The sequence below is a fragment of the Nannobrachium achirus genome (genome assembly GCF_963921795.1).
Source record: "Nannobrachium achirus genome assembly, chromosome: 16".
NCBI classification, from domain to species: Eukaryota; Metazoa; Chordata; class Actinopteri; order Myctophiformes; family Myctophidae; genus Nannobrachium; species Nannobrachium achirus.
In genome coordinates, this window is record NC_137823.1 from 22,153,760 (window position 1) to 22,175,694 (window position 21,935).

Sequence of the window (21,935 nt, forward strand, 5' to 3'; positions counted from 1 at the left end):
AACAATTCAACATGTTCTTTTATTTTGTGTTTCAGGAACAGAACAGGAACACTGCAGAGCAAGAACAGCGTTGCCAGATTATACGCGAGAGAAACAAGCAACCAGGTCTATGAATACATGCCCAAATGTATCGCTTAACAAGCAAGACCTGGCAACACTGCTAAGACCAGTGTTGCCAGGTTATACGTGAACGACATGGCATCTGCTTGCGACTGCAACCTGTTCCTGTTCGCGGATGACTCGGCTCTCCTAGTCTCGGGCAAGGACCACTTGCAGGTTGAAAAGACACTTAACTCTGAACTGAGTAAGATCTGCACATGGCTTAACGACAACAAATTATCAATTCACCTGGGCAAAACCGAGTCCATCCTCTTTGGATCAAATCATAACCTCAAAAAGGTAGAGAACTTCACAATCAAAGTGGGTGACAAGGTCATAACACGAAAAAACGAAATCTCCTACTTAGGATGTATCCTTGAAGCTAATCTTTCCAGCGAAAAGATGACTTCAAAAGTAATACAAAAAATCAACCAACGAACTCGTTTCCTACAGAGGATCGCCCCAATGGTCAACTTCAACACACTGAAGACCATAGCTGGTGCAATAATCCAGCCCCTCTTTGACTACGGAGTCCACGTATGGTATCGTGACGCCCCACAAGCCCTAAAAACTAAACTCCAAACAGCCCAAAATAAACTAATTAGGGTCCTGCTTAACCTTCCCAATCAGACTCACCTCACCGCTACTCACCAGTTAAGAGTGGGGTGGCTCAGAGTAGATGACAGAGTACAGCAACTTGCAATGGGCCTGGTGTACAAGATACACTACACCACTATGATACCCAAGTACCTGTCAAAATACTTTATAAACGTTAAGGATGTCCATAATTACAACACCAGAGGCAGTGCCACAGATCACGTTCAACCCAGAGTCAACTCAAAGAAAGGGTCGAACTCGTTCTTCTGCTACACCACAAAAATGTGGAATGCCTTACCGAAGGCCATAAAGGAGTGTGGATCACTAGCATCCTTTAAAATTGCCCTAAAAAACCACTTACAGGCAGCAGCCGTTCACAACTGGTAAAAACCTAGCCCAACCCTACCCTCCCTGCCCCTTCCTTGTATATACTGTACATACTGATTGTTTAGACTTACTGTTACCTGCCCCTTCCTTGTTTATATTGTATATACTGTACTTACTGATTGTATAGACCTACTGTTTTCTTTTTTTCTTTACATATCTACTGCATAGTACTGTGTTCTATTTGTCTGTCATTCAATGTTATATGAGATACTTTAATGGTTTCCTGTTGAAATAAGCTTAGTCTTTTCATGGATCTCCTTTTAGTAGACCTTGTACCAGTGAACTGTACCGTCATGAATCTGTACATTTTCCTATGCAAACTTCTAATAAAGCCTTCAATCAATCAATATTTGCGAGAAAGAAGCAACCAATGGCTGATAGGGGGAGCCAGTGCTACCCCTGCGCGCGCGCGCGCGCGCGCACGCACGCACGCACGCACGCACGCACGCACGCACGCACGCACGCACGCACGCACGCACACACACACACACACACACACACACACACACACACACACACACACACACACGTGGTGTAGTTATAGGCGAGGATCACCCTGTTGACAATAGAGCTTGAAGTGTGTGACGGAAGTGCTGCGGTTAACGGAAGTTACGTCATGCGATGCGGGTCTGTTTACATTCCCCAGCGAAAAAACTAAAATAGATTGTAGCTCTTAACTCACTCTGAATAGGTGTAACATTGCTTGAATCAATGTTTTTGTTTGTATATTGTTTATTGCGAGCGTAACCGACGGAGCAGGATAATAATAAATTATGGATCTCTAAATCCATAGAGAAAATAAGACAAAGAGCCAAAGGACTATATTTCTTATATTGCTGTATTGAAGAGAGACAGACAAGGTAGACAGAGCAGTGGGCTGCCATCCTGGTGGTAGCGTTCTAATCTCTCTCCCCAACCATAGCGGTCAGGGCAGAGGATTCTCTCTCTCCTCCAAGATGGAGGAAAACATGTATATAAAGACATACAGTTTATGACAGTAAGAAGCGTGGAACTTATTCATTCGTTCCCATATCATAACAAGGAAGTAACAGGAAGAAAGTGACACGTAGTGTTGGTAATTTTCCACCACTCGTGACTTATATCATAGTATCACAGTATATCAAAACATGATTACAGTCGGGGCAACCAAAGTTACTATGACCCGTAATCTATTAGCCTGAGCTTTACAGTATCCACAAAATGTGGTCTCTATACTGTAAGTTCAGTTCATAATATATAACCTTATATGGTCATATGAGCGTCATACACAAACCAGAACTATGTATCATAATTCTTATCTTATCACAGGAGACGTAGACCAGCTTTTTTCGTGCAGGGAATACGTTTGCAGGAACACCGCACTGTGACAAAAATACAGCTTCCGGGAAAATTCAGCCCCCCCCAGGCTTTTCTCTTCGCAGATAATACAGTATCTGGCTTAAAGTCCTGTTCGCAATTTGGTGTTAGGGGAGTTTCTCACCTGAACTGAGTCAGTGGGTCCCTAGACATGAAAAATCACCGAGGTGCTCGTCCGCCATAGTGCCAGGAATGGCGCAATGGCCAAATCAAATATGGCTGCCATCGGCTATGATGAAAATCCAACTTTTCTGTTTCTGGGTGTATATGCACATGTAATACCTCTATTTGGACTAATTGTGGTGTGGGGAATTCATTTCTGATATTGTTTTGACCATTTTGGGCGATTTGGACCTCAAAAGGTCATGGTCAAGGTCATTTTGCTATTCCGAAGGCCGTGGGCCATAACTTGGCCATTGTTAGGAGTAAAAACGGGTGCAGTAGGTCTAAATCAACTAATGCTGACATGTATAATTCATTTCTGACATTGTTTTGACCATTAAGGATCATCTTGTCTTTGAAATATCAATGTCAATGCCATTTTCTAAAAACGATTTTGTTCATTACTTGCACTTTTATAGTATTTTTTGTAAGTTTGTTACTATTTTATAGTAAGTTTGTTTTGTTTATAACAAAAGACATACTAATGGGAATACAACAAGTAAACATCCACATTTAACTTTAAAGGGGGGTTTTAAATGGGTGTTTAAATGAGCAAATAAGACTATTTACGAATAAAAGTGACAAATAAAATCACACAACAAAAGCACACACAAAATTAAATAACAATTTCCCTCAAAGTGCACCATATTGGGATTGTGTGCATCCAAGTTAGTATGATGTGTTTTTACAGGATGTATTCAGCAAGGCAGCCATATCCTCGAGAGTTAAAGTGTCCCTTGCATCCGTCCATGTTCCATTGGTTCTAGTCTTTCCTCAGGTTCCTTGGCTGTTGCAAGCAGGTGGCAAGACATGCACTAGAAAGGTGTCTTGATGGTCTCAGGCAGCAGTTGTACTTCTCTGCTACCAATGCTGTCTTGTTCTGTCAAGGTCTTTGCCTCTCCAAAGTTTGTTAGATATTGTATTTGGTCAGAAGCCATAGCTGCATGCTTAGTCCCCACCTGGCCCATGCAGTCATCTCCAGTTTCCAAGGCATATGTCCCCTGATCACTGTCTTGGCTAGTGGTGCTCCAAGATGAGAGACTGCTTGATGCTGTAGAAGCATGTGCCGCTGCACACCTAGTGCCATACTGCTACCAGATCTACTTAATCCCCAGTGCTTGGAAGTATCACTACGACAACTCTCTGGGGTCCACTCATAATCCTGGCGACCCATTATTCCCTCCATTAGGTTAGGGTTATGGGTAGGTTTAGTTATAATAGGGCCAGTTGACTCCACATGTACCAGCAGCTTGGTGACAGCCTCCTCAATCTAGTTCAATCTTTGGGATCTCTTCACCTCCAGCCCCTTTTGCAGGGAGCCACTCATCATCATCAGAGATAACAGAGTCGATAGACGCACCCATCCCTCATCAACTTTACAAATTCTGGGTGTCTGAGGAGAACAAACAGCTCTCCAGCTGTGTGTTCGGAATATGGTGTCCATTCAAGCTTGTGGTGATGTAGGTAGAACGGCTGCCTTGGAATCTGAAGGTTCCAGGGTCGATTTATGTCTCCTCCTGCTTATTTGTCGAAGTGTCCTTAAGCAAGACACTGAACCCCTAACTGCTCCCGATGAGCACCGCCACCTTGCATGGTTTCTTGGTGTGAATGTATGTGTGAATGTGTGTGTTAATGGGTGAATGTGAAATACATTGTACAGCGCTTTGGAGAAGAGCGCTATATACTGTAAATGCAGTCCATTTACCATTATCAGCTCTGTTGTCTCTGTTGATGATGTCGCTAGTGGAGAAGAGATCCCAGACATCTTGAATAGGATTGAGGAGGCTGACACCTGGTGCATGTACAGCCTCCATTATAACTAAGCCTATCCCTAACCTCCACTAACCTAATGGTCAGAATAATGGGATGTCGGAACTATGAGCGGACCCCAGAGAGTTGTTGTCTCCTTCACATTACTGCTATACTACACCCCATATTTCCAAGCACTGGGGATGAAGGAGATCTGGCAGCAGTATGGCACTGGTGAGACTCACTTGCACTGCATCAAGCAGTCTCATCTTGGAGCACCACTAGCCAAGACGGTGATCAAGGCACATATGCCTTGGACTGAGACAGGAGATGACTGCATGGGCCAGGTGAGGATTAAACATGTAGTTATGGCTTCTGACCGAGTACAATGTCTAACAAACTTTGGAGAGGCAAAGACCTTGACAGAACAAGACACAGTATTGGTAGCAGAGAAGTACAACTGCTGAGACCAACAAGGCACCTTTCTAGCGCATTTCTTGCCACCTGCTTGAACAGCCAAGGAACCTGAGGAAAGACTAGAACCAATGGAACATGGAACAGGGCATGACATAAAGGCTTGTCCTGTTGTCCGGGACAAGTGCCCATATTATGGAGTGGAGGGAGCAAGGGGGGTCATTAGCCGTCCTTTTGTTATTATTTCAATGTATGACATTTTTATCCGGACAAGTGACTTTTGTCTCCGGACAAGTGAATGGGAAATATACTTGTCCAAAGGACAACTGCCTCAAAAAGTCAATGTCAAGCTCTGATGGATGGAAGGAGCACTTTGACTTTAGTACACTCCTGCCATGTCTGAAGCAAGACACTTGACACTGATGGAGTTCTGTGCATCATATTTTGCCATGGAACAATGCCAAATCTATCCTGTAAAAACACCTCATACTAACTTGCATGCACACAATCCCAATATGGTGCACTTTGAAGGAAATTGTTATTTGATTTTGTGTGTGATTTTGTTGTGTAATTTTATTTGTCACTTTTATTCGTAAATAGTCTTATTTGCTCATTTAAACACCCATTTTAAACCCCAATTTAAAGTTAAATGTGGATGCTTACTTGTTGTATTTCTCACTAGTATGTCTTTTGTTATAAACAAAACAAACTTACTATAAAATAGTAACAAACTTACACAAAATACTATAAAAGTGCAAGTAATGAACAAAATCGTTTTTGAAAAATGGCATTGACATTGATATTTCAAAGACAAGATGATCCTTAATGGTCAAAACAATGTCAGAAATGAATTATACATGTCAGCATTAGTTGATTTAGACCTACTGCACCTGTTTTTACTCCTAACAATGGCCAAGTTATGGCCCACGGTCTTCGGAATAGCAAAATGACCTTGGCCATGACTTTTTGAGGTCCAAATCACCCAAAATGGTCAAAACAATATCAGAAATGAATTCCCCACACCACAATTGGTCCAAATAGAGGTATTACATGTGCATATACACCCAGAAACAGAAAAGTTGGATTTTCCTCATAGCCGCGATGGCAGCCATATTTGATTTGGCCATTTGCGCCATTCGTGGCACTATGGCGGACGAGCACCTCTGTGACTTTTAATGTCTAGGGACCCACTGACTCATTTCAGGTGAGAAACTCCCCTAACACCAAATTGCGAACAGGACTTTAAGCCAGATACTGTATTAAGATGAGTAAACCTGGCTACGCGAGGCTAGGCGAGGATAGGACTATTTTCTTTACTTTATTGTGCTTCATTGGATCTCCATCTCTTTTCCCATTTTCACCTATATCTCTGCTCCATACAACACACTGAATTTCTCCATACAACATATACCTGTTTGTATAATAATGTATTTGATTGATTGCCATCATTGAAAAATAACCATCTCATCGTGGTGTAGGTACACAGGCAGTCCACTGGGTGGCGGTGTTGTAAAGGCAGACATCACATCTCACCATCATCAGCCACACGTATTAGCTGAGGCAGTGGCTCTCACAGTGTGGTCCAGGGACCCTCTCAGGGTTTGGTCTGCAACGCTGAGAGTGTACAGATGGAACCAAATGGACCCGTAATAACAGTGTGTTGAGTAAGACGTTTGAGAACCATTCATCCACTCTACTATAGCCACTGTTCAAAGGAACCAAGCACTTTATGGGAAAACCTCAGGGGAATTTCTTTGGTAGCTTTCGAAAGAAGGAAGGAAGGACCCATCCTAAATTTGCAGAGATGTTCAGAAGCTCTGACCACTGTCATAATATTCAGTGGTCAGTCTAACCATTTCATGTCACATACTGAATTAGATTACATGTATATTAGTGATTGACCAACAAACACTTGTTTTAATCCAGTGGTTCTCAACCTTTTCAGGCCGCGACCCCCAAAATAATATATTTTAACTGGGGACCCCCCACCCTTACATTTTGTAAAACATGGTTCTATTGTGAAAATAGCAGTTCTACATGCTCAGGTAGATCGGCTATTTTCACAATTTCTGCTTCTAATATTTGACGAGTAGCCTACCTGAGACGAATAACAGTATAAGTCCATATTTGATTTGTCATTTTTAATCTGTTAAATTGTTAATGCAATCCCCCCTCATTTTGTTTAATTGTTGGTTTTAATGTTATCTGCTCCCTTTGTTTGCTGAATATTGCTTGTACGGACTTAGACTGTTGTTCCACAAACTGCTGGAGATATACTGTTTTTCCACTTTCCATAAGTATTATGTCTTATAATTCCCAATATATTTGTAAAAAAAATCTAACTCGACAAAATGAGGGGGGAGTACATTAAGACTTTAAGAAATTAAAAACTTCTAGTTTGTGGTTTACAGTCTGGTAAATAAATAAAATGTCTTTATCCAAAATTTAAAAATACGGACTTAGACTGTTATTCGTCACAGGTACTCAATTTGGCCAATGTTTAATTTGTAATTTTAAGAGTATTAAAAAGTCAAAAAGGGGGCCTGTCACCCAAAGGGTTACTGTCACTTTAAAGCCATACTGTGTAAGATGCCCAACTAGTGGTCATTAGCCCTATAGCAAACCGCGGTCGCGTCCGCGTCTTTCGGACGTTTTTCGTACCTTCAGACCCCCGCGTCTGCCTCCACCTCGCTGAGATCTATCTTTTAAGGGGTCCCTTGTTCCTGTGCGTTCAGTAATTCCAGAGATACGGACTCCTTCACCCTGCCTGGTAGGCGAAATTACCTAGAGAAGGGATGGTACAAACGGGCGACAACAAATATGGCTGCCATAGCGACCCCACTTCAAGATGCGCTGTGATTGGCCGGCAGTTGTATAACCCTCGCTGTGATTGGCCGGTAGTGTGATGACGCAATTTTGGCGCGAGATCCGGTCCACGGCAAGCATCTCAGTTTACATACAGAGAAGGCTTTACAGGCTGAAATTCACGGCGCGGATCTTCTAAAACTTTTGTGATTTAATAGTTAGGAGAATTTTAAGATTTGTTTTATAAAAAAAGTTACATAGTACAACTTTAAGAATCATCTTAAAAAACAAGTTAATATTTTTATGTGAGGATGCGCAATTATAAGCCAATCAAATTAATTGTCTGTATAGCCTGACTGTATGACTACTTACTGTACTGGTCAGCTGTTGTTGGGGGGCGAGGGGCAGATTACACTGTGACATGAGCTTCAGACTGTTTCAGACTGTTTTCAGAGAAGCTCATGTCACAGTGTAATCTGCCCCTCAACCCCTTTAGGGGTTAAATTGTCACTTTAGAAATGTGCAGATACCCTCTAAACATTTATACTTTATGTTGGTTTGTTTACTGTTAAGTGAGAAAACAGTTAAGTTAATCATCTGGGGACCCCCCAAATAATTTGGGGACCCCCTGGGGGTCCCGACCCACAGGTTTTGCTGAACTGACACCACAGGATTAAAACTGGAACGATAATCAATCGGCAACACAATTCATACATTTGAAATGATTTTAATTATGTTTGAGCAATTACAAAACAACATCACTCTGATAAAATAAGTATCCAGCAATAAAATAATTAACTTATATACTGTACCATATACAAGCAAGCGACACATTTTAACAGAATGGCACTTTAAAGACTTTTAAAGTCTCAGAAATCCACTTGATAGCAATACGGGTCATATATAATTTACGCCCGATATAGTGTAAGAGTCAGAGAAGCTTACACGCCAAGTACACGCCAATTACAAAATGGACGGGAGAGTCAACTTAAAAACGTCACTAGGTTTAAAATCCGGGGTTGAAAAGGAAAGTTAAGTAGTGCTGGTTTAAATTAACAGTCACAAGTGTTCTGTGTTCGATGCAAGGCGCTGAGCACGTAGATCAGCTATTTTCACCATTTTAGATAATTTTTTTAAAACATTAACAACAAAAAAGAACAGTTACGTACTTCTTTTCCTTGACCATCCGACAGCAACAGTATTTATAGGCCAATACCTAAAGGGCCATTTCACCTCTGGGACAACCAGATCTTATTTTATTGTTGTTTGGGACACGATCAACACAATCCTAATATAACAAGAGTTATTTTTTGTGTTCAATCTGTGTTTTGAGATATTTTAGTATTTCAGCATGTAGTGATGCTTTTTGCATCATATGATGCAACATGCATCATCATGATGCATCATATGCAAAATGCATCACTGGTCATGCTGAAATACTAAAATATCTCAAAACACAGATTGAACACAAAAAATAACTCGGGATTGTGTTGATCGTGTCCCAAAACAACAATAAAATAAGATCTGGTTGTCCCAGAGGTGAAATGGCCCTTTAAATTAATCGTGCTCACACTTTGGGTGATCTTTGGGTGGGTCACTTCTCTGAAGAGTTTCAAATGTGTACGTTCTTTCGCAAAGCAAAGCCCTGCTTCATCATACAAGGCCGTCGCACAAAAGTAGTGAAAACAACAGATCTACAAGCACACAACGCCTCGCGGTGCGAGGCGTTGTGTGCTTGTAGATCGGCTGTTTTCACTACTTTAAATACATTTTTAAAAATGATAAATGCAAAACGAACGGTTTTGGACATAGGAGGTTTTCACCCGACAACGACGATATGTATTCATTCTTTTTAAGGAAAACACGCACCATTTTGTTTTGCATTTCATTTAGTATAGGCTACATGAGTTTCCCCATGTGCTAAAAAGTGCTATAGAAATACAGTTTTACTTGGGCTCACTTGACTACTCTGTAATTATAATAATAATTAAAAAAATAATTGCGACCATAGGTCGCAGTTTACTGTCAGAACCGGCACAGCTTTTCTGTATGTAACGCCTGACACTGTGGTTCCCCTGACACATCACTGTGACATCACAGGTGATACTCAGAGCAGAGATCTCCATATATGGGCATAAACAAGTGATGTCACAGTGTTAAGGATCTCCATATATGGGCATTAAAGGGATTGTATCCCAGATGTTAGGAGAACCACACTATGATCTCCATATATGGGCATAAAAGGGATTGTATCCCAGATGATGCCCTGTTAGAGAGATCCCTGGGGGAATATGGGGATATTTCTGCCCATATATGGGCACAAAAGGGATTGTATCCCAGATGATGCCCTGTTAGGAGAACCACACTATGATCTCCATATATGGGCATAAAAGGGATTGTATCCCAGATGATGCCCTGTTAGAGAGATCCCTGGGGGAATATGGGGATATTTTTGCCCATATACAGTATGGGCAAAAAAGGGATTGTATCCCAGATGATGCCCTGTTAGATCCCTGATGTCATCAATATTAAGCCCATATCTAACAGGAATTCCCCATAATATGGGGAACTGGTCCGATATACATCACTGGCCAGACGGCCAAGACATGGTGCGACGAGGTCGCTTGTCGCCCGGAGGCGTCTTACTAGTAATAATAATAATAATGTACAGCTGTTTAAAATACTGTATAAATACTGAGGTTGAGACTTTTTGTTGCAATACGACATCTTGACCCATCATTTGAATATGATCAACATTGTTTGGTTTTGGCTCCACACATTTTGTCACTTACACCGAAAAAACATAATGCTGCTAACAGAAACACTGTAAGCGACTATTATTGTAAAAGTACCTTTTTCAAGATTTTTTGCATTTGGAGATGGTGTGCAGGAGTTTTTTTCCTCCTAATTCAAAAATAGAGAAAATAGCAAATCTGCAAGCTCATGACTTGCAATGTAACGTATTGTGAGCTTGTAGATCGTCTGTTTTTGCTATTTGTCGAAGTTAGGCCCTACTAGACTACGCTCTTGGGAGTTATGGGGGTTCCGTGGCAGTGTTTCTAAAACTTTTAATTTTAATTTGCAATGATCTACTATATCAATATGCAAAAGCATATATCGTACCGTTTTGGTTTCGTATCGTATCGATATCGTTTCACAATGCAGATAATCGGTATCGAATCGTTTTGCAGTGCAAATAATTGATTGTATGGAAAAGTATTTGTGCCTTGGTTGTATTGTATGTAGCAATCTTAAGAAGGAAATGAAAAAGAGGGGTTAAATTACTTTTCAATTCTATATATATCTACTCTTGGTCTATCGATAAATGTGTGTAATCTCTGTATTCATGACAAGGTGCGGGTTTGTCCATATGTGTTGAAATATAATGTCCATGTATTTGCTAGAGAATCACAGTGTTTACTTATTTATATCCATAATAATTGTAGTTTCCCTTAAAAACATGCACTATTGACACGTTTCACACAGATTTAATTTCTTTGCTAAATAGTTACTATATCGATTTTAAATCATTGAATAGAATCATATCGTATCGCCATGAACGTAACAACAATATCATCCATGTATCGTATCATCAACCACTTTACATCGCTCTGAGTTTTATAAATTAGTTTGTCAGGCTTTCACGCCTCACTGCAAACCGACGTTCCTGATGCTCGTGACAAAAGTCTTCTGCAAACCAAGAGCAGCAACGACCCTGCTGGCGTGGCAAATACTTCACAAAGCGTTGAACCGCGCGGTCATCAGTCAGAACTCCTATTCTAAAAAAATAAACTTCATTTAGCCGAGACGGAGGAACCTTCTTCATCGTCAATGTCCAAGCCGGCATCTGTGCAAACTAAAACATGCCAATCAAAAATACAGTCTCGTGTCTCCGGAGACATGTAATGGACAATACTTTAAAATGGCCCCTCATCGCTCGGTGCCACTGCCACCACCCTGCCATGTCCTCTCCTATATACGCAGCGTGTCGTTTCAGGTCTGGTGTTTGTTGAGTGAGTGTCGGTTCCTTGTTTGCCAGAAGGCAGACTTGTGCTTCTTCCGTTGTTTGTCCGTCTTCCTCTCGACTGACCCGTTCTCCTCTCTAGATAGGAAGAGAAGGAACACAATAATAATGTTATTTAGACGATTTAAAAGAGAGAGCTTAAACACAAAAGTTTAAAAGAGATAATCTGTATTTCGTCACGGTCAGGCAGAAACCTTGCATTTCCAAGTTGAGGGACAGCCGGTGCCGGAAAGTGTATTAGCTCCTTCTGTCCATACAAGACTGTCGCACAAGACTAGTGAAAATGGCAGATCTACAAGCACACAACGCCTCACGGGTGCGAGGCGTTGTGTGCTTGTAGATCGGCTATTTTCACTAGCTTTTTAGAATGATAAAAACGACACAAACCCACTATTCTACCCAACAACGACGATTTGTTTGTTTGTGTGTAGCTGTGCGTGCGTGCGTGCGTGTGCTCTTACTCTGTGTGCGTCTGAGGGGCAGAGCAGAAGTGTGTGCACGCTGCATCGTGTGTGTTAGAACACTGACATCGGCCCAGTTCCCTCCTCACTCTGATGTTGACAGAACCCACTCCGTAGGGAACCACCTGACTGGGACACAGAACAGCAAAGTCATCACAATTATTATTACAATTTTTTCTTTTTTTTTATATACTTTATTGTGTCAGAAAGCATGTAACATTACCTTTAAATAATCATTTCATTGTTCATGTCTTTTTACATGTCATGTCCCTGTATTACAGACATGTTGACCCTTTGGGTGGATAAATGGTTGGAAAAAATGGAGGACATGTACTCTATGGAGCAGGTGACATATAAAATTAATGGTAAGGAAAACGTATTTGAAAAAAGGTGGGCCTCTTATCTTTTAAATAAGGATAACATGCCCACATAACCCCCCTTTTTTGTTTCTGTCCATTTTATTTATATTTTTGTTCAAACCAAAAGTAAACATCAAACAAAAAAGCCTCTTTATTTTATTTTATATATTATTTTTTTAATTTATTATGACATCTTGCTTTGTCCTTTTTGTTCTGTGTTGTCGTTTTTGTGTTTTATGTAGGTGAAGGTTTTCACATGTGTGTAAAAAAGAAAAAAAAAGGAAAAAAGGGTCAAAATTATTATTACAATTGGTAATTTTTCAGAATCCCAGATCTGTGTGTGTAGACACACTCTCTCCCTGACAGCTATCAAAGTGATTGATGTCTCTGATGCATTAATTCAGGGGTCTTCAACGTTTTCAGGCCAAGGACCCCTTAGTTTAACTTTAGAGAGAGATGAAGCAGGGACCCCCACAACCTTTTCATATATTCCATATTGTTTAATTGTTTGACAGCACAATCATCAGTGTATTTTGGATTCATGTCAATTTATGTTTTCAGATTTAACCACTTGAGCCGTCATTACCAAATAAACTTGACCTTTCACTCTGTACTTAGTCGGCTCCTTTTCCCCTCTACACCAAAGCTCTTTGGGGAGAGCTTGTTAGATCTGCTATTTTTGGCTACAGTTCTCAGAAAATGGAGACTAGGGTTCAAGTTGTTAATATAAAAAGGATTGGAAGATTTGGAGGACCCCCTTTAGTAACTCTGAGGACCCCCTGTTGAATTGATTAGAGAGAGCACTAAGGAGCACAGAATGGGTTTGACACTTTTATAGCCCAATCGATAAACTCTGTGCACAACCCCTTTGAAGTTCAGAGCGATCAATTAAGAAATTACACTACAAAATGTTCAAATCAGCCTCATGGTGGCGCCATGAAAGGTCTAAGATTGGTGAAAAACACATGCCACCCTTTTTACATTGGCCTATTTTAGCACCACCAGGACGCCTGGCCTGGTGGAGACCTGTGCTCGGAAGAGCACTGCTTCTAGTTTTAATCTGTATTACCTCTCGAATCATAGTTTAAATAATATTTCATAGACTTCATAGACTAGTTTTTCATCTTTTGTGTTTTATTAACTATTTAGGTCAGAAAACTGGGTTATTTTCTATGCTGGCTTTTTGACGCACTTCAGTCTTTGTTAGGGTTTACTGTAGTGATTTCTTGGATTAAAGATTATTTGGAATATATTGTCTAAACTTTGGATTCAATAACTGCAACACGCCTCAACACCCACCAGGCTTAGATTGGCCTTTGGGATGGGCGTGATTTTTCCTAGTCTATACCAGCTGCGTTTATCTGCAACAATGGATCTTTTATCAATTATATAACACACACCCATGTCAATTTGATTGCTTGGCTCTTGCCTCACATAGCAAGAACGTGGATGGGGGGAAAAACATAGATCACGTCATATGGTTTTTCTTTGCTGTTAGATGCAAACAAATGTGCTAAAATGACCTGTAAACATTCAGATGTGTCCTTTTCAACGGCAGCAAACGCTGCGCGAGTTGGATATAGTGGGATTATGTGCACTGTGATGGCTATTTTAGGTCGGATGGGGAAGAGGCTATTGACATCATGTCTGGACACGACAGCCAAGTTTGTTTTTACTTGTAATGCTCATGGCTTAAAGTGGGTCTCGTTAAAGTATGTTGCATTGCACGCACAAGGTCTCACTAGAATATCTGTTTGTTTGAACTCGTTATCTGTCAATCTGTGTGGGCTGTTGTGTTATTGTGTACGGTTTAGCCTATGGAGTTTGTCCCAATCTGACCCTGGGAATCATTAGGGACACCGATGGCCCAGTGGCTGTGTCCGCTTAGCTCAGTTGGTAAGGCAAAGTAAGGTAAGGCAAGGCAATTGTATTTGTATGGCACAGGGCAATTCAATGTTGCTTTACGCAGAACATCAAGCAAACTAAGAAAACACAATTTATACAATTATAAACACATATTGGCTCAAAGCCAGTCCCGATATGCCTTTGGGGAAGTTTTAAAGGGGGATGCCACCGAATGCTGGGCTAGCTTAACAAGACCACGAGGGGAAATGCTAGCAGATGCCAGCGGTGTAATGAAACTATATAATGTATCAAAACAGGGATACTGTGTATACTGTAGAAGCTAGAATTAAGCTCTTTGCATGCATGTGTCTACACCCCTCAGTTTGGACCTCCAATTCTCTATTATATGTGCCACTGTTAATTTTGACAACTCAGTCATATTTTAGTCATCTGAATTGTTTTTAGTCGACTTAATATTGTAAGATTTAATCGACTTAAGGGTTGCACAAAATGTCATTAGGATGTATAAAACAAAAGAAGTAAAAATAATATAGCCAGAGTAAAGGCCCATTCCCACTGGGCCAGATAACAGATTAAAAAAATGTCTTTCTCCAGATTTTTTTCCATTCAAAGTGGATGGTACAGTAGATAGATAAAAAAAATATCTGTCACAGATAAAAGAAATATCTGTGGCAGATATTTTCTTTATCTGTATCTACCATCCACTTTGAATGGAAAAATATCTGGAGAAAGATATTTTTTTATCTGTTATCTGGCCCAGTGGGAATGGGCCTTAAGGATTTAAAAGACACTTCTTTGTTATTTTTTTAGTTCAATCGGTGTTTGTAGATATTTAGTATTTCAGCATGCTACAACTGGTCATATGATGCATTTTGCATCATATGGACTGACCTCATGCTTCCTTCTATGCATGAGGAGTCCAAGTTGTTTCTTATCACCTGACAGGGGGGGAGTTTCCCCGGTTGGACGTAGCGCGTGGAAGGAACACGTTATTCCAACCAGTTCCTTTCCCATCCATCAGGCGCCCGGCTGGCCAGGGGGAGGCATTATTGAGACCAGGATTACTGCATGTTCTTGTGAGGGTATCAACCCTAGGAGACACGGGGAGAACATGCAAACTCCACACAGAAAGGCCCTATCGCCAACCCCACCTAGGGTGTGGGCGCTGATGACGCGGAGGAGCCCACAACGTCCCCCGGCGGGAATCGAACCCAGGACCTTCTGTGAGGTGACAGCGCTAACCACTACGCCACCGTGCCCCTTGCTTTTCTTTTTTTTTACCTACATTTTTATCCCACAATTTTGTAACCCATTTTTCACCCAGTGCCAACTGCCTAAGCTGTCGTGGGCTCTGCTCTCCCTCTGCCAACCTGGGGAGAGCCCCGAACTGAGCTCATGCTTCCTTCCATGAGGAGTGAGCAGACCGCTTCTTATCAAGCGCATTGAAAAGGGGATGGACACCTTTATTCTCAGCAGATACAGACCTACTTGCCTTTATTTGATAGTGACAGTTTAGAGTGGTACTTCATGCCATACAAGAATGGTCCTGCTGGTCGGAATACTGGAATTGTGCCGGGGACTCACTGATGAGGTCATTTTGACCCCATGTGGTATGCGTCCTAAACACTAGGCAGTAGGCACTCAGGATGTCCTTAGATGGAACAATATCTGCAATACTTTTACATTACTATTGAGAACAACATTTTGTCTGTATGCTGCAAGTCAAGTTAGGAGTGTTGTGTACCACTGTCGTCATACATGATCCAGCTGGTATGGCTGGCTAATAACCATGACCTCATGGTAAACCCAGGGTCTCCCCCAAAGGCAAGTCAGACAAGTGTTTCCCTTTACTAGCCCCCATAACGTCTCTGTAGTCGCTGGGAATCGGCCTGCTTCTGATGTCAACTGGAGCCAGCCTGACCGCCATATTGGCTCAAAGCCAGTCCCGATATGCCTTTGGGGAAGTTTTAAAGGGGGATGCCACTGAATGCTGGGCAAGCTTAACAAGACCACGAGGGGAAATGCTAGCAGATGCCAGCGGTGTAATGAAACTATAGAATGTATCAAAACAGGGATACTGTATACTGTAGTGTAGAGGCTAGAATTAAGATCTTTGCATGCATGTGCCTACACCCTTCAGTTTGGACCTCCAATTCTCCATTATATGTGCCACTGTTAATATTTTAGTCATCTGAATTGTTTTAGTCGACTTAATATTGTAAGATTTAATCGACTTAAGGGCTTTGCACACAGACGCGTTTTTTTCGCACAGAAAAAAAATGACATTTTTCTTTTTTTTTTTAAAGAAAATAATGATTCTCTATGACCTCATGCACACCGGCTCCGAATTTGCCATGCGGCAGGTGGCTGCGGCAGTGCGTTTTTTCCCGATCGAACCCAGTTTGATTTGTGCGTCTTGTCACATGCGGTAAAAACTCATTGACTCCTTTTATGACTCCTTTTCGGATCGGCAGTGTGGATTCCGCACAGCCTTGCACAACAAATCCAATGCGTTTTAATCATGCAGCGAACGGGAAAAACACAATGGTTGAAAATCGCGCCTGTGTGCGAAGCCCTTAAATCTATATAGTATATACTTTGGGGGAGCATGTCGACATTGCGACATAGCATCTGTTCCGACAGTTCATTCTTTCGACACGGGTGAATGTTAACCTGGTGAAATGCTAACCTGCCAACGCGGGTGAGTAGCTAACCTGCCGAAGTGGGTGAATGTTACCTCTATGCCTAAACCTAACCCAAACCCTAACCCTAACCTCAGTAACCGTGACGCGGGTGAGTAGCTAACCTGCCGACTCCCTTAGCCGAAATGATGGGACGTAGAAATAGCTATTTTGGGGGGCTTTTATGCCTTTATTGATAGGACAGTAGACTGACAGGAAATGGGGAGAGAGATGGGGAGTGACATGCAGCAAAGGTTGTACCCGCGACACACAGTCAGGCATCAGAGCCTATGCGGTATCCGCCTTGACTAAATCTATAGTTGATTTTGTCATCAAAAATGTATTTTGGTGGGCCTTGATGCCGTCATAATCCTGCTTTTACACTGTCTAGATCTGCTATTTTCAGAGCGCAACACCCGAGCGCAACCAAACATAAAATGACTTCTCCAATGATTTCTTCTCCACTAGTCCCTCCTTAACATTTTAGTCTAATTTGTATTCATTGATTCATTTTAGTCATCATAGCTTAGTTTTTATTTAGTCTCCGTCTGTGAAAAAAGGTAGTCGACGAATATTTTTTGTCATAGTTTTAGTCCACAAAATTAACACCGTTATGTACCCTTTGTCTGAACCAAGTTTTTTTTTAATCTCAACCAGGACATTCCTCTGCTGCCTCTCAATCATCATCGTCATCTTGTCAGAATTCTGTAAATCAGTGTAGAAGATGAAGAGAAGCGGTCTGGAGGAGGCATCGCAGCCCCGCTTCCAACCAACATGTGCAGTATACCCCATGTGGTGACACATGTGCTAGAGCGCCTTTCTTCCACCTCGCACGTTCGCACTGTGTGGATTCAATCCACAGCTCTTTGGGCCTTGCGATTAGCAAGCTGTGGGTACACGGTTGGGCCGCGATGGTGTATTGACCATATTCACACGGCGGCCATCTTGCCATTAAAGTTAATGTTTCTGAACAGTTTACAGCCCACCTGCATGTCAATCAAAAACTCAAATCAATGAATCAAAGACCTCTGAGACACCAATCCTGTCCTCTTACAATGAGCATTAGTGAGGAACAGTTACAGTACATGTGACGATGTATGGTTTATAAAAGATGAAGGGCTCCTTCTGACATCTTGTATACGAGTACTAGGGGTGGGCGATATGGAAAAATGCAACATCACGATATTTACCCAAGCTGTATCACGATACACGATTTTATCACGATTCTTTTTCACGTTGGTTTTGATGGTTATTTTTCAAGTTACTTGACAAAAACTAGATTCTCTGGGTTCCTTTTGGGAGGACTAAATTGAACTTCACAAGTATGTAACTCTGACAGTATACAAATGAAACCGATTTAAGTGGAGACCTTGACATTTTAAAGTTTGAGAACTACTGATTTAGACCAAAATGCAGGTTTAAATTGAAATCTGCAATGAATCTCTGTATTTACAAGGCTCCCTCAATTGTATCACGATATATACGATACCTCTGAAAAGGCATATCATGGACACATTGTATCGTCTCAGCGATAATTATTACCATATCGCCCACCCCTAACGAGTACACAAGAAGAAACATACTTTGTTTGGGTTCCTCCACATTATAGAAGCAATGGTAAGCGGGATGTATAGAGAATCAAATAGTCAGAGTCACGGTTGCGCGGTTGAAGGTGCAGGTGTTGTGCGCATGGCTCCTACCTCTAGGTCAAGGGTCTTCAACAGGGAGTCCGGGACCCCTAGGGGGTCCTCAGAGTTACTACAGGGGGTCCCCAAATCTTTGTGTGATAGAAGCTTTTTGCCAGACCCATGAAATGGGTAGGCCTACATAAGCAAATGTCGGTCTGTCCGGGTTTTCTATATAAAGGGTATATATGATGATGACATGATGATGACATGCCTACAAAAGGTATGATGTCATAAATGATGATGACAGACAGGGGGTCTGGCACAACCAGGTTGACCTGGTCTAGTTTATATTAACCACCTGAACCCTAGTGGCCGTCCATATTCGGAGAACTTTAGCCAAAAATAGCAGATCTACACTCAAGCTCACAACAACTCGCGCTGCGAGGCGATGTGAGCTTGTAGATCGGCTATTTTCGGACTAAGTACTAAGTGAAAGTGAGCAAACTGTGAAAGGTCAAGTGCATTAAGTATGACGGTTCAAGTGGTTAAATATCTGAAAACACACATTGATATGAATCCAAAATACACTGATGATTGTGCTATCAAGCTTCATCTCTCTCTCAACTAAGGGATCCTTGGCCTGAAAACGTTGAAGACCCCTGCTCTAGATGTTATCCATTATATGTATGCGCACTTCACAGCATCTGTGTATACTAGTAAGTAGTTATTATATGACACTCTAAAGCTTGACCTATAGGCCTATACCTGTACATCGTCAATTGGACTCATGACTTACCGCAAAGAAACAACAGCGTGCGAAGCGTACAGGCATCACAGAAAGTGCGAGTTAGTTAAAGTGCGAGTTAATGAAACCCCACTCAGGGCAGACCGGGCAGAGCCGTGGGGAGGTTGAGGATGGATATGGACCGTGGCATACTTGAAGGGGTTTCAACTTTCAGTGTGTCTGTGGATGGTTTGATCACACTGTGACACATCTGGGCCCCATACAGGCTTTATGGCCGGTGTCAAAACCATACAGCCTTTCATCCCAAACTCCTTCCTCCCCTTTCAGTCAACCTCCACCACCATCACCACCTCCCCCCCCCCCCACCGGCCTCACGGCTTTCTAACCCACTTTGTTTTTTAATTAAAAACGTTTTAATCTTTTTTTGGTAGTATCTATTCCAGTCCTGGACCTGGTGAGAGCAGGAGAGGACCTGGTGAGACGTAGGAGGGGCCCTTCCATGCACCAGATTTCCTCTCCCAGTCTCGGCAGAGTAGTTCTGGAGCGGCCAGATTGTATGGCCATGTATTTCCCTAATAGGACTGATCGTGGGTAGCTACTGGGACATAAGTCGGGACTTGAACAACCCCGGCTGGGTCACCTGGATGAGGGGTATGATGTTGCGAGACCCGAAACCCTGATGAGTTCAGGCTGCATCAATGATGATGCTTCCCAGGTGCAGCATCCATGTGATGTTTTTTCGCTATTTCTCACATAAGTCTTGCTCAAAGTTTGCACTTTGCTGCTGCACAATCGACCCCCTCTAAGTTTATTTATTTTGCACGCTTGGGCCGTGTTGACGTGCTGCATGACGGAGCACTCCCTTCCACTGTGAGTGTTGATGCCCAGCGAGTGCCCTCTCATGCACTCGTAAGATATAAACAAATCTGGAATCTTGAAATGATCTGAACGGTGCTGAACTACGATACACCTGCCTTTGGTAAAAGCTAGTGAGTTGTATTGGTGAATAGGGGTCCCCAAATTATTTTGGGGGGTCCTCGGATGATTAACTTAATGTGAAATGTTGTTTTCTCACTCAACAGTAAACAAACCAACATAAAGTTTAAGTGATAGAGGGTATCTGCTAGGGGTGTAACGATATAGTAACTGTATCGAAATATCGTTTTTAACTTAAAAAATCAAAGTATATCGAAATGAAAACAGCTAAAATCGAATCGTATCGTATCGTTTTATTTTGTATCGTATCGAATCGGCAGTGCAAAGAATCGATACTACCTACTTGAGCATTGTATTTAGCATTTGCAAGAAGAAAAACTAAAACGAGGGGTTTAATTACTTTTCCTTTCCATATAGCTACACTGGTCTATTGATAAATGTCTGTAATCTCTGGGTTCATGTCAAGGTGAAATGTTTGTCAATATACAATGTCCATGTATTTGGCAGATAATCACTGTGTTTACTTATTTATATCCATAATAATACATGTTTCCCTTAAAAACCTGCACTATTCACACCTTTCACAAAGATTTAATGTCTTTGCTAAATAGTTACTATATTGATTTTAAATCATTGAATCGAATCGTATCGTATCGCCATGAATGAACCAATATCGTCCATGTATCGTATCGTCAACCATGAATCGTGATATGTATCGAATCGCTATTAAAATATATCGTTACACCCCTAGCACATTTCTAAAGTGACAATTTAAGGACTTTTTAATACCTCTAAAATGACAAATTAAACTTTGGCCAAATGATCAAATATTAGAGGCAGAAGTTGTAAAAAATAGCCGATCTACATGCTCACAACGCCTCGCATGTAGATCTGCTATTTTCACAATAGACCCGTGTTATACAAAATGTAATTCCTCAACATAGTGCTTGTCAGGGTGGGGGGTCCCCACTCATCCAGTTAAAATATGATTATTTTTGGGGTCGCCGCGTGAAAAGGTTGAGAACCACTGCTCTAGAACAGAGCATGTGGTCTACTGGTCGGTATAGTTAGTCACAGGGGCGTCACAAGGGGTAGGAAAGTGGGACTGAGTTACCAGGGCCCAAGGTGGAGGGGCCCTATAGTAACTTTAGCTATTGAAAAATAGCAGATATACAAGCTCACAGCGCGGCACTCGCTTGTAGATCTGCTATTTTTGAAAAGTCGTCAAAATGTGCGCAAATCTTTGAATATGTATTTTTTAAGCGAACATTTGGACCTCAAACTTTGCTTCCGGGGAGGGGTCCCTGGAACTAAATATTTTGAGATGGGGGTCTAGCTGTGGCCAAATACATATCATCTTGAGGGTCCTTCACATGAAAACGTTTGAGCACCACTGACAGAAACATACATTTCTTGCACACATTTTCACGATTTTTCAAAAATAGCAGATCTACAAGCTCGCAGCGCGGCACTCGGTGCAGCGCTGTGAGCTTGTATATCTGCTATTTTTCAATAGTTAACATTCATGGGGGGCCCGCAGTGAATCCTTGTACCCAGGGCCCAGAATTTGGTGTGACGCACCTGGTTAGTCATGCTAGGTATCAACCACCACTGGTAGGAGACGTGCTTTATGATGAAGAGAAGAAGATTGCACACCCTGTTACCA